The sequence below is a fragment of the Mya arenaria genome, chromosome 9 (genome assembly GCF_026914265.1).
Source record: "Mya arenaria isolate MELC-2E11 chromosome 9, ASM2691426v1".
NCBI classification, from domain to species: domain Eukaryota; kingdom Metazoa; phylum Mollusca; class Bivalvia; order Myida; family Myidae; genus Mya; species Mya arenaria.
In genome coordinates, this window is record NC_069130.1 from 6,386,000 (window position 1) to 6,402,064 (window position 16,065).

Consider the following 16,065-nt stretch of genomic DNA (forward strand, 5'->3'; position numbering starts at 1 on the left):
TTAATTTTCAGCGCTGGATCGATAACGTGCTTATATTTGTTACTAGGGTTTACCATGGGAAACGTCTACAGCGCTCAGTACAAGCATAAAATATACGAATTAAATCATACGCACAGTTTGCTCGAACTATATTGTTATGTGTTTATAAGCACCACAAGTAAATATTATCAGAATTATTGCCATCCGCCTGTACAAACAGAAATGAGCTTGTATTATTTGCTATTCACTTGGTCTACGGAATTGACCACTTGACCTAGGAAAGATGATTTGAGCCGTACTTTCTCTGGGTAAAACGGTCAGGAATTATTATTAATATCCAAGATCACCAACACTAGCATACGAAACAGTAAATATGTAACGTATTCTCTCAGGCAAACATAAACTACAGGGTGTATTTATCAAATTACTTTTACGTTATTATCTTTCAATGAATGTTTTTGCAACAGTCTTAGAATGGTCAGTGCGATCAGAAATCTATTGACACAGTATCCGCCTTTGCTACTGTAACTGTTGTGTGTTAACCGAATGGGACATAAAAAAGGGATATAGTGAATAAGCTCAGCACTAGTCTTTGCTTTTTTAAATGTTGCATGCTCACTTAATCGGATTACCATGTGGGCTATGGTGAATAAGCTCAGCACTAGTCTTTGCTTCTTTAAATTTTGCATGCACACTGAATGGGACTAACACATGGGAAATGGTGAATAAGCTCAGCACTAGTCTTTGCAACTTTAACTCTGCGTGCTCACCAAAAGGGACAAACACATGGGAAATGGTGAATAAGCTCAGCACTAGTCTTTGCTTCTTTAAATTTTGCATGCACACTGAATGGGACTAACACATGGGAAATGGTGAATAAGCTCAGCACTAGTCTTTGCAACTTTAACTCTGCGTGCTCACCAAAAGGGACGAACACAGGGGAAATGTTGGATAAGCTCAGCACTAGTCGTTGCTACTTTAACTGTTGCGTGACCACTGAATTGGACTTACACGAGGGGCCTTCTTTGATGTTCTATTATGCAAAACAATTATCAAAAAAATACAAAAGAGACAAGCGAACATAACTAAAAAGATAACTGTCATTTTAAAGTGAGCTTCGATACGCATAGAATCTCAACATCACTCTCAGTGCCATAATTATTTAATGGTTTTGCATATTGTCTGCATATATAATTAACTTGTATTGACAAGTGTTACTTTAATCATTCTTAAATAGGTCAAAATCCCACCACATACACGCTCATCCTCATCAGAGATATGTTAAGGCGGTCTCTTCCAATTTTGCAATTAGACGGGCAACATAGTAGATGTTTTTAAATGTGTGTTTTGTCAACTGTTTGGATCTTGATCACTTCAAATTTATCATTTATTCATAGATGACATTAAGAAGAACCAGTTAACATTTTTGCGTCTGTCCCTAATGGTAGTTGTATTTGGGTGCAAATATTTAAGAAGCTTGTTTCAATACCAAAGCCACCAACAGTTGGATAACCTGACGTGACGTTTTAAAGCCATACATAGCATTTAATTGAGCCACCTAATTTTCATAAAACAAGAGTGTTTTTTTTTACATTTCTATGTAGTTTTATGTCACTCTGAACATAAACCAATACCATGATAATATGGCTGTAAGTTAAATACCAGAAATTATCGATTATTTATCAAAATCATATTTATATCATGATATCGATAAAGGAAAGCACGATTATAGAAATTAAGGTCTACATGCGTTGTTTTAGACCATGTCTGTATGTATACTAACATGAGTGTGATTCGATATATTTGCCTGTTATGTTAAGGTTAAAATTCAATTTTGGCGATCAGCAGTAGGGTGAGCGGGCTACCTCGGCCCCATGCGCTGTATATCCTGTAGATCGTCAAAATTGGACTCAAACTAATTTTGTGTTTGTATGTCCTTTGTGAGAAAAAAGTATCAACAAATTAATGAACAGAATTTTTGGAAATCGGCAATTGTCATTGACCCACACAAATATGCAAACACCAAGTATTACTATATTTTACTACTGGCACCAGTTAAACTAGTAAGCTTTTTGGGGGACATACTGACTTAAATATTATACTCTATAAAACTATGTTTGGAGCAATCAGATTCGTTCTATAGAAAAGCAGAAAAAAATATCGATTTCTATTAGTTCACGCAAAAAAAGAAACACCAACTGTTTATACTGAATGTGTAGATAATGAAATGACAGTTTACAGAAGGATTGCCCTTAATGTGTTTATTGTAAAGAAGTCGAAACACTACGAACACTTCTTTATTAAATGTCCATTTTTGACAACTTTCTGGAATGCCATACATGATATCTTTAAAAAATGCGGAATACAGAAAGAAATTAAGAATTTAAGATATATAGTAATAAGTTACAAAATTGACCAAAAATAGTATAATATTGTAAACATTGTTTTAAGTCAGATTGCCTTTTGCATCTATAAGACCTACTTTATTTGTGAAAGGAGATCCAAACCGATAAATAGTATGTACCATTTATATAATGATTTGAAAGTTCTTTAAGCTGCACTCTCACAGATTAAACGTTTTGACAACTTTTTTATTTTTTGTCTTGGAAAGAGCCAATTTTTGCGAAAATCCATGGAAACCAGTTATATAAGACTGCTGGCAAAAAATCAGATCGCAGATTTTTATATTTAAGTTCAAAAATTGATGTTTTATGCATTTTTCTTAAACCGTTAGTAACGGTTTAAGCCATAAAACATTAATTTTCGAACGGAAATGTGAACATCTGCGATCTGATCTTTTGTCAGCAATCTTTTATCATTGGTTTCCAGATATCTACGCAAAAATTTGCTCTTTCCAAGACAAAAAAAAGTTGTAAAAATGGTAAATCTGTGCGAGTGCAGCTTTAAACTCACTTGAACAATAAAAGCATTTCTAAACGTTTTTTAAACGATTTTGTTCATAAAATTACAATACAATATTAACGCATTTTCAAAACGTTTAATATTAAACTCAATTGATAAATAATATTGTTCCACTTCGATATATATATATTTATTTATATTGTATGTAATGTTTGTTTTATAAAATAAATAAAATAAACGGGTTGTCATGAACTGGCAATACCAAAAAGAAAAAAAGAGATGACAGTTAACTCTTAATGTTGGGATAACATATACTTAACTACAATAAAATATGCTGAGTTGTGATATAATGAAATGACAGTTGATTCGTGACCTGTATATGTATATACGTATGTACACGTGCATACTTGCAATAAGCGGGCGCCTACGTAAAGAAAATCAATTATAATATACATTTGTCATGCACCTGGCTCCACTTAAGTTGATTAATTGTTATATTAAATTATGCCTTAGGCAAATAGAAAACATATCATATCGATAAGCCAATGTGTGTTCCATGCTAAACGACTGGAGAATATAAGTATTGCGTAATATTTCAAAAATGTTTTCATAAGTAAAAGTTAATTACGGCATGTTTATCCCAGCGGCAAGTACGTGGGCACTCCAAACCTCGCGCCGAAGTGGGTTTATAAGTGGGTGAACAGAGGCTACGAAGATTGCTTTATTTGTCAAGAGCGTGGAAATCAGATGATCGGTACACTTAATATTGTTTGCGGATATTGACACAGACATTTTGTGTAGCTTGTTGCGGTTTTCTGCAAATATTTGTTGACAGACCAAACACTTTTGTTAATGTGAATATAACAGATTTGTAAATTTGATGGTAAAAGAATATGTAACGTATTGTGTTTGCTGCACGTGCTATTATTTCAACTGATTTAGGAAGCAAATACGAACTAGATGTTTGCATTAATGTCTTCTGGTTTTTTTCCAAAAATTGTTTTCATGCATGTTTTAGGAACGGGTTTCCTGTTTCAAAATGTCAAAACATTCTAATGATATAAAGTGCATGGCCTATTTTTACCAAAGAGTTCGAAGCGTAATGTCATAAAAGCTATAGGTTTAAGAGCAATGCGGCATCATTTTTAAAACCTTAATAACCTGTATCGAGGAAGCATAACACTATCATTCATTTCCGGTCCAGATTCAACAGGATTAACCAACATAATGTTCAACTGCATATTCGTCCTCTTCAGAACATGATCAGCATAAATATGTAGCTGTCAATCTAGATATCAGTTTTATTCTTAGATGATGATCAAATGAAGGTCATACAAACGAAATTATATCGAAAATATATGGGATTATTATAAGGTAATGTCAAATACATTTTATTCACTGAAGCAATATCAATAAAAAACGCTCTGTCTCTATAGTTATTGAGTGGGTGTTTTATATTAAATACTACATCGTTTAGGCTTGTTGTTTACGATATGAATCGCAACTAGCATAAATAGGTCAATTATGACGTAGGCGGAACAAATTACGTCATAGTTAACGTGAATGAAAAAGAATGGCAGCAACCATGGTGTGGCGTACAAAGAGCTCATACTTTCACGGATATTTAAAATTATGCTTATGTAAAACACACAAGACATAACCCAAAAGATAAATTCCTTCTTGTCGCGGTTGATAATTGTTCATAGAAACTGCGTTTTCAATAGAAATCAATTGTGTCGATAAAATATTTCAACAGCTTGAAAAAATAACATAATAAATAACGTAAATTACAGACAAATACAATATATATTTGTCTCAGTGTGATTGGCCATAACTAGCGGGGCAAAAAACACAATTTCATGACATTTATGTTATTTATAAAATATTTCTAAATACCAAGTTTTGATCACGATATGTCGACACAATTATTCGATACTATAGGTGAATTTGACGCCGCCGTCCCGCAAGCCCGCCGGTAAAACGATACAATTGATTGACAGCAATAATCATGTTATTTGCGGTTCTTTTAACACCCTGTAGCACCATTGCAAGCGATGTTTTATTTTAGAATAACGATCCGAATTACGGGAACATGAATAACTACACTTCTGTCGATCTTTTACAATGTTATTATAAGGTACGAAACTTTGAGAAAACATCTGTAAATGTCGGCGTTTTATACGATATTTAAGAAGTTGTGAAGCATAAATGTGCATGTGGCTTCCTGTTGAAAGTAAACGTGGCAGTTTACCTAATTTCCTAATGTACCTAATTTTCGGACACCCAAAGGACATCGATTGTAACTTTTACAGTTACTAAGTCTCACAGACAAAAATTATTAATCTTTATCGTTACAATGCCTGGCTAGATTACCTAATCGTATACATCACTGAGATAAGTAAGTTAGTTACTACCCATCCTAAACGATGAAATTGCCTGTTGAAAAGGATGTGTGATATATTTAATGGAGGATTAAAGAAACAACAAGGGCAATCAAGAGATCAAGAAAACTCAGACATGACATGTTTGTAAAACGATCCGCCACTAAACTTTGAAACTTGTACCACACTTTTAATATAGACTTTATGAAGCAATACTCGTACAGTAATACTCATTGTAACATAATAGAACAATAAAAATCAACACATTGAATGATACAGGTAACTATTTAATGTGATGAATTAAAGTTAGAAATCCAATACTTAAGTTACAATCGAAAACACCACTCAGAAACATTAATCCTGCATAGCAATATCCATGCTCTCCATGAGATCCTCGTGGGTATAACTGAGAGTTATGTGACGTCACACAATGTGACTGTTTGATCTGAAGCAGATAAAAGGTGTTTATTCATTTCAATGCATGTACACAATGGTGTTGAATGGGATTTTAATTAACTAGATGAAGGAGTTACACTTATAGGCGTAATAACCATTGATAACTACGGATAAATTAATAAGTGGTAAAATGCAGACATGAAGAAAAAAGGCAGGTTTACTATTCATGTAGATAAAATGTAAAAATGGTTATTTTCTATGAATTCGGAGAGCGAAAGATTAATTATTTTAAGGTGTCCGAACTCTAAGGTTAAGTACGGTAAATACATTCAGAAATCCAACTCTAATATTGTCAACTTTACGTACATACATTTCGTAACAAATGCTTTTCGTACCCAAATCACATTTTTTTCAGGGTTGGCGGGAAAAAATAGCGTCGGTCGGGTAACCTGAAACAGAGCTATTTTTGTATTTGGCCTTATACATATTGACGCATTATAGTAGGCTATCACTTGTATTTGTTATAACTACTAAAAGGCAAATCATTGTATTGACGTTAGTTTTAAAACAAATGAATGAAAAAGGAACATTACGACCATTATGAGTATAATTTTGGCTCAGATATGGTGGGTTTCATTATTGAATGATAATTCTCAATTACGAGTGAGATCGGTTACCGATTACTCCGCTACCATAATTTATTGTTTTAATTGTTAAATATTCCACATTACACAACACAATTAATGACATACACACGTTATGTAAAACATACGGTGTTTATCAAGTAATGCTTATTTATGAAGTAAGAGTGGTGCCCATACAGAAAAATAGACATTTTAATATTGTTAAACAAACTGATAAAAAAGAAGAGAACAAAATAAAAAGGAGAGAACGTTTTTTAACTAAAAAAAAATAACAAGTAAGTAAAGCATATATAAATTAATGAAAAGGTAGAAAGAAAAAATATTGTACTAGAGAGTGTTGCTAAAATATAATTTTCCTTTCCATTTTTGCTCGGGGACTGTTAATTTGTCATTCATGAATGCAATTTCATGTTCGGGATGTTTATTGACAAGAATAGGTTATTAAGATTGTTCCATATTTTTTTTACAAGTCTAAATTCCCAAAAAGAATGTTTCGTTGTCTCTATAGATTCTGAATAGAATTGGCATAAGCTAGAGTTTGTAAGCTTGCATTGATATATAAATGTATTTGTACTGGAATCTTCTTATTGTTGTATCAATGGTGCATATTAATGGCAATTTTTAAAATATCTTATTTCATATATTCGTCTCGAAATTTGTTCCTAGATTCCATTTATCTTCTTAGCAATGGATAGCTATAAGGGTTTTTAATTGTATTGCCTATTGAATTTTCTTCGGTTTTTGCTTAGTATTTTAAATATTTTGAACAAGTGAGACTATGTCAGGATTTACAACTGATTCCTCTTTCAATTTATGTTTTATCTTACTCATTAAACTAGCTGTTAGCTGGTTATACTTGAGGAAATCAGAATTGCCTATGGTATTAAGATGTTTTATATCGTCAAAGGTATAGAATTCTTTTGATCTGTAATCAAAAGTATGTTGGCCAAATTTGATGCCTTTTTCATTCCTTTTATGATAGTATACACTTGTTCATTTACTCTTATGTCGGAGTTATTCCATTATTATTTTATTGTTTTACTTAAACTAGTATTTCCAATATATTTGCTTATTTTAGACCATGATAAGAGTACTGCAGCTAAAAATTTATATTTATGTGCAATGATGTTTATAGTTTTTTTCGTCTAGATTACTTTCGAAAACCAACCTGCATCCAAATTCATGTAATTCAAAAGCGTTATTATAGAAGGTTTTGTATTGATGCCTTTTCGTTTCATCAAGTAGTCTTTTCACTAATGACGCTTTGATCGATTTATTTTACATAAAAATATTTAGAACCAACATCTTTAAAATCGTTCATCAGTACTTTCCTTATTATCTTGTCTGGTTTATTATTTCAAGTGAACTTAAAAATTGGCGTCTTAATGTCACCAAGGATGTATTCATGTGGTGAAGGTAGGATTGTCATCGGATAGATAAGTTTTGGAAGCGCTAATGTTTTAACTTCTGTTACTGTTTCCAAAAGCGTCAGTTTTCTGTGTTGCCAACTTTTGAGACAATTGTTTTCAAATTTTGTAGCTTTGGAACAAGATTATTTTGAATCATTTTGCTATTTCTCTTATAAAAGTGATTCCAAGTGTTATGGCTTCATTTTGAAACTGATTGAATTGAATTAAATCTAAATATGCAATATACGATAATTTTAAACTCCCTACTCTTGTAGATTTTTATGAATTTTATTTTAGGCCAGATATTCTTCCAAAGTTATCTAAACAAAATTTATCAAAGTTTCCAAAGATGTTTTGTTTGGATCCCTCATTAATATATGTAGCATCGTTTGCAAAAAGATATTGTTTTATTTCATTTTCATAAAGTTTTATCCCTTTGATAAAAAAATAATTCTGTATTGTATTAGATAGCAGTTCATTGCAAATGATAAATATAGAAGAAGATAGGGAGCTGCCTTGTCTGACGCCTCGCCCAATTTGAAAACCATTATTGATTATAACATTATTGATATCATTATAGAAGAGTTTGACCCTGTTTATTAAGCTTTCACCAAACATTAAATGTTCTAGACATTTTAGTATAAATTCGCAGTTTAACGTATCATAAGACTTTTCAAAATCGGCAAGAAATATCAAGCCATGCTTATTTTTAGTAATAAAATACAATGTAAAATATTGATAAAAGGCATTGGCAAAGAATGTTTTTATATCGTTCTAAGATATCTTATAAAGCTCGGCAGTGAAACCATCAGACCCTGGGTATTTTGGTTTTCCATCTCTTTTAACGCTTCTCTGCATTCGTATTCTGTTAAAAAACCTTCACAACTAGTTTTATCTTCATCATTTAGTTTGGCAAAAGGTGATGAGAAAAACTCACTAGCTATCTTAATCAATATCATATTTTGTGTATAATTTCCTATAGACTGTCCGTTGAGCATTCAATAATTCTGAAGGTTTACATATAATTTTATTGTCAACTTTTAAAGTGTTCAGTTTTTTATTCCTGAATTCCTTTTTTCAAGGTTTGCAAAGTATTTAGAGTTTTTCTCATTATTTTCCACATGTCGTGCTTTTACTCTCAAAATAATTCCATTTATTCTTTTAGTGAGTATATTGTCTGTCCAGTTCATCTTTAAGTTTTGAAATTGCTTCTATTATTTGGTAACTTTCGCTCTCTGCATTTTTTAGATTTTGTTCTAAATTAGATATATCGAATTTTTTCTCTTTCTCATTTGTTTTTCGCTTAAAATTTGATGAAAACTTATTGTTGAGTTTCTACTGTTTCCTTTTAGCGGGGCTGTACTCCGTATGATAAAATAGCGACAAAAAACAATTTATTTGAGTTTAACAGTTACATCGTATTTTTCCATTAATAAAGATTACTGGGTATGTCTACCAGGAAGAATTCATTGCTTATGCGTGATTGGCTAGGCGGTGTTATCACGTGATATTACCGAGGTAGGTCTATAGCTTAATTATGTCACCCAATTAGAGTAAGCTGTCTTGGATACGACGCTGGACTGCAATATTGGCGACACGGGTTCGAATTTTACATTTTGGTACTTATTCTTACAATTATGATATCAAAGCGTAACAAATTCTATTAGATAATTGACCTGAGATTCGTTACAGAAAAAAACTTTTTTTGGTGCCAATCTCGTGTACAGTCCCTTTAATACATCCAAATATGTCATGGAGTTGTTTCCTTATTGATTTCAGCAGTGTTTGTTAATGTATCTTTTATAAGCTGTTGGTATTCGCTAATTAATAGTAACCAATTATTTATTTTAAAATATCCCGGACCCCGTTTGTTTTCTGAAATAAATATTTTTATATATATTAAGCAATGGTAGGCAACCGATCATGAATCAAAATATAACATTCAGCCATTTCAAAGTGTGAAAGTACAATTGAACAGCAACATAACGCTCTTAGTAGAGTGGAACTGCTGTTGAAAAAGCGTGTTTATTTAATAGTTTTTCATCTGCAAATCCAATTTAATTGTATTGACGAGTGCTATTTTGATAATTCTTAAAAAGGTCAAAATCCCACCATACCTACACTGATCCTGATACTTCCGTGAAATGTCAAAGCGGTATCCCCATTTTTTGCCAGAAGAGACAAACTGTTGGTGTTTTTAACGAATGTCTTGTCAACTGTATGGTTCTTGGTTCACACATGAAGTCAATGGTGACATTAACGTAGAATCAGTTAACATTTGTTTTTGTTCGTAATGATGGTAACATTTAAAAAAGCCACTTAATTTTCATTAAACACAAAAAATAATTGACATTTCTATGTAATTCTATGTCACTCTGAACACCAATTAATACCAGAATAATATTGTCGTAAATTAATACCAGAAATTATCAAATACCGAGTACAAATTTATATAGTGCTATCGATATAAGAAAATGCATTATTGTAGAAAATTAGGTCATAGTACATTGTTTAAGAACATGTCTGTATGAATATTTATAAGTCATAAAGAAACAAGCTCCGTAGTCAAAAGTTTAAACATAAACCCCGTTTAATGGCACAGGGTACACGCCAAAGACGTAGAACACAAAAACAATCAATCATAAACAAGAAACAACAGCACAAAACTACACAAACAACACAAGGCATCTATATATTAAATAAACTAACATGTGTGATAATTTTGACTGCTATATTTAGGACAGAGTTTAATTTTCACGATTTGACGATCTATACTATATTCAGCGTGCTACCACGGCCGCAGTCATTCTGTTTCCTGTAGATCGTCGAAATTGGACTCAAACTAGCTTGGTATTTTTGGGTGCATTCGTGGGAAAAAAAATCTACGGAAAATTTATTACCATCATTTTTTTGAAAACCTCGATTGTTATTGACACACACGAAAATGCAGACACCAAGTATATGCTTTCTTTTACTACTGACACTAGTATAACTAGTAAGCTTTAGGGGAGAGATAGTCTTACTGAACTAGTCCTCATCAAACTATTTTTGCATCATTTCTCGAAATCGATCTACGTAGATATTCTCGATTGGTTTTAGTCCACACAAAAATGCAAATACAAACTCCTTTTACTGAACGGTAAAATAATAGAATTATTATAAACTCACGATGTTTATATCTATACGAACGGCATTTGTGTGATAACATATATTTGAATACTATGTTCGTTTCTGAATTGTAATATAAAGAAATGAGTTTAATAAAATGCTTCTTTAAATTATGAACCTGGCAAATAGAAATCATATCATATCGATACGCCAATATGTTTTCTAGACTAGACGACTGAAGAATATAAGTCGTGCATCATCTTATAAAATATTTTCATAAATATCAATTTATTACGACATGATTATCTCAACGGCTTTACGTTAACGCCGAAGTGGATTTGATAGCCGAAAAAAAGAGTGCCGGATAAGAGATCGTTTTATTTGTGAAGAGCGTGGAAAACAGATGATTGATACACTTAATATTGTTCGCGCATATTGACACAGACATGCTATGTAACTTGTAGCAGCTTTCTGCAAATATTTGTTGACAAACCAAGCACTTTTGTTAATGAGAGTATAACAGATTTGTAAATTTGATGGCGGAAGAATAAGTATCGTTTTGTGTTTGTTGACACGTGCTATAATTCCAACTGATTTTGGAGGCAAATAAAGACGAGATATTTGCATTGATTTCTTCTCCTGTTTAAAGAGTTTGCATGCATTATTTTAGGAACGGGATTCCTATTTCATAATGTCGAGACATCCAAATGACATAAAGTGCATGACCTATTTGTATAATACCTCGATGCTTCAAGAATAATTTATATTTTATAATTTATTTAACTTGTTTGTTTAAGAGTACCACGGTGACTTTTTCAAAAGCTTAGATGGCTGTATCATGGAGTAATAACACTATCATGTATTTTCGGTCTGGATCCTAATAACAGCTTTGGGGAAAGACGAGTAAACATCACAATGTTCAACTGTATAAAACGTACTTCCACCATGTAATTCTTTGATGATCATATGAAGCTTCTAGAGGTAATACAAACGAAATGAGACCCGAAATATATGAAATCATCATATGGTTTTGTTTTATGGCATATCACTTACAAAAACACTGTCTAGTAATTAACAAATATGCTCAGTGCTTATATAAATGGAGTACTTGATTTCACCTAAATGACAATATTGTTCATGCTTGATGCTTACGATATTAATCGCGACTAGCAGAAATAGGTAAAATATGACGTAAGAGGAAAAAAGACGTCATAGTTTATTGCGAATAAATATAATGGCATTACCCATGGTGTGACGTATTAAGAGAGCATACTTCTTGTCGCGGTTGATATTCTTATAGCCATTCCGATATACATTTATTTCAAGTCTAGTTTTGTTGTATGACAATAGCAATAACAATATTAATAATAATAATAATAATAATAATAATAATAATAATAATAATAATAATAATAATAATAATAATAAATATCAATATTAATAATAATAATAATAATAATAATAATAATAATAATAATAATAATAATAATAATAAAAATAATAATAATAATAATAATAATAATACTTATAAAAATGCTTCTTGGTTTCCGAAGAAGAACTTCTACACAAAACCATAAATGTAGATCTCTAAATTATACATCACTATTGGCCTAGCCTTCTAGACTTGAATCGTATTTTTCGACATAGGTGAGCATATGAGTCCTACTCCAGTGTGTTCTTCCTGTAATGATTTTTAGCTCGTCTCTTTTAGAGTACTGCTTGGTCAACGTGCTGAAATTTTGATTGGGTGCAAAGCAATAACCGCTCAAAATATTCAAATAGTACCTGGTACACATGTTTTCAGAAGAGATGCACACATGTGTTGCATTATCCAGTTGTTGGCTCATTTTCACGGAGCACTTTTAAGAAGATATAACTACCTATTAAACTACTGTGTTTCCCATTTTCAGTAGCAAAAGGTTTAATCATAAACACTGTTATTCCTGGCTAAAGAAGGCTTACATATTAAAGTACGATTTGAATTAGCCAAATGTGAGGTTGGGTACGCATGATCTCGGTTAAACCTCTAATGAACTTCTGCTAGGCTGACCGTTCCAATAAAGGCGGAAACATAACCATAGATAAAGGGACGGGTGTTGGGTTAGGTACCCATAAACTAGTTTATCAACCCCCCTCCAGTTTAGGGTTATGTAACACATTACAAGTTTTCAAATTTGCAGACCCACAAATCCGTTGAGATTGCAGGTCGAGACTGTTACGATTTACTCAGCGAAAAAGATCTCGTAATGTAGGTACATGAAACCTGTTCTGAAAGATGACATGCGCGCCCTTTTAGCTGGAGTCCAAATATCCCGCCTTTATTTGCTTCTAAATCAGTTGTAATCATAGCACGTATCGTCAATCTTAAAACGATAAAGTTACCCACTTTACAAGTCTATTATGTTCACATAAACAAAAGTGTTTAGTTTGCCCACAAATATTTGCAGACACCGCAACCAGTTAAACAATATGCCTATGTCAATATCCGTGTATGATATTAAGTGAATCAATCATCTAATTTCCACGTTTGTGAGAAATAAAGCATGAACCTGTTTTAACCTCTGCTATCAAACCCACTTCACTCACTCATGTAAGACGTCGTTTACATGCGCCCACGTATTAGCCGTTGATTTAATAGTTCCATAACAAATTGGCATTCATGAAGCGATATCATGACATGACGCCTTTATATTAGTCAGTCATTTGAAGACCTTTGTCTTGTCTTAAAAACCAAGTGAAATATCAATATGATACTATTCGAAAAAAATCACACACATAAAGTAACACACTAAACGGCATAAGTTACTATTAAACTTAAGTTGAACTAGGTCCGTTACAGTGGATATCATTATAGTTTGAGTTAATGCAAATATACACTTTTATTTACACCTTAACTTCCATTTCCTAAAGGAACTGCCTTTTGGCTATTAAGAGTATCATCCGATGAACGGAACATCTTTGGATATGTTCAGATCGTGAATCATCGCATTACAATAAACATGAAAATTGTTAATCTTGTTATTGTTTGTATTGTGTCCGCAGGCCCCGAAAAAACGTACATTTTAGAAAGTGTTAATTTATGAAATTAATAAGCAGTCTGTTACATATACATACAATTACAATGAGGAAATTATCATTTAATTATTTCACAATTATGGAAATGAACATTCATGCCAATCACGTGCTGTTAGTTTATGATCTAATTTCTAACCGAGATTATGTTCTTTACCGAGGGTAAGATACAAATGATACAAATAGGTTACCGATTTTTCTTACTGTTTTTTCACTTTAAAACAATATGAAAGTGGTTTCGATTGATGTTCGTTTGACATAAACTACAGAGACAATAGCTTTATTAAGATACATTGTATATTGAGTTTACCGCCTTGGAACGGTCATTGAAAAGCTCGTTCAACGAGGGAAATAGTTGATGCGCGTTCAGCCTCATACTTGTCACAACCTTTATACAAATAATTTTAGTATCGTTCGCCGGGTAAGAATGTTATTGGTACAAACGTCCTTTTTTAATGATGCCCAGGGACCCTCCGCACGAGAAGAAAGTGCTCTACAAGTTGGCTAAGATCTGACTGTGGACCTCCCGGGCCTAAGCTAACGCTTTACCACTAGGCTATCTGGACTATGAAGTGGTGTAATGAACCGTGGCAGACATCAAGTAGAACATCTGCCATCTCTGGAATACGATGTCGCACTAAAAGTATTTTCTAAATAAATGAAATCCAGCTTTAAGTGGACAGTCTTATTATGTTCTTCAATAGTGACCATGTAATTGGAAATTTGATATTCTTTTAATGCACCCTTTTTTACAACATAATAATTGTTAATTTTAATACCACAATCTACCATTAATGGCTTGTCGGATTACATTCGATAATTGATTATGACTTTGTACCGATTTCCATCCCTATTACCAAGGACTTCCTATGAATAGTTCGCTCAACACCATGCACATGTAATTGCCGTAAAGGCACTAAGCATAACCGTTGACCACAGGTCACCAAGGTCATCCTTGTGAACTCGTGTCTACACTCACCGTTCCAATGCACTAAGCTATTTTTATTATAACGATAATACATTGTATACAGTTTAAACTCGTTATGTCGCACTCTGTTATCTCGGTTGTTCTGTTATGTCGAACTTGTGTCGAATATGTTGGGCTAAGTGAGACATGTTCTGTATTTCGAATGTTCGTTATCTCGAAGTATTTGCTGAGGTCCCAACGACTTCGACATTGCGAATTCTTAATGTCGTATGCTTGTTAGGCCTTTTAACTAGGTCAAGGTTAACGTTCCGCTGTAAGGGGTGTCCTTGTAGTTTTACTTTTATTATTCAGATTCACGTATACATCAAAAGGGTAATTAATGTTAACATATCACGTCAATTGCAAGAAGTTATCACAAATCATTGCAAAAATAAAAAGATTTTGAATGAACGTTAGGGTATTGGTAAGCCTTATTGTACAATTGTTATCCGAGCCTGATTAGCTTCGTAAGGTTTCTTACCGTGAACTGTGAAAACATAATACGCATCAAAATACGATTTACGAATGGGTAAGCTTTACATCCCAGTGCGAACTGTATTATAGTTATTACGACTCGAACGACATTGTGCATTTGTCAATGTCCAGTGTAGGTCTAGTAAATACATAAAATTGCACTTACGAGATCGGCCAGGACAAAATATCAGCCTTAATTATATACTGTTCCATCACGCTGTGGCGAAAATGTAATGTTTCATCGGACATTTGGCCAACATTTATTGTGTGACTGCAGGTGGTCTGCTTCCGCAAATAAAGGAGGGTTTGTTGTCATGCTGTAATGTGTGACTGGCCCAAATGACTGGAAACATATTAATTCATTACATGAGCTGTACTGGCTTTGGTTAAATATTCAATACTAAATACAAAAAAGCAACTTTTAAAACGGCTGGACAACACATGGCCAAACAATTGGCAAATGCAGTATTTCCTCTAACAAACCTAGAAATGTTAATGCTAGCTGTATAAGGCCAATGATACATCGCTTTACATGGTTAAACCATAAAGTTGCTGTCTCATTTGTTTTTACCCGTTTAAAATAATGAATAATGATTTCCTTGTTTGAATTATATCTATTTATGAGTGCAGAAATATAACAGACTCTATTTTTTAAACTTACTGTGATTAACATGGTCGAAAACACTAATAAATTTGCTGTTTGTGGAGTTTAGTGCTGTTCTTCTATGTTTTTGTTTGTAATTTTGTGTTCTATGTCTTTCTCGTATGCCCAG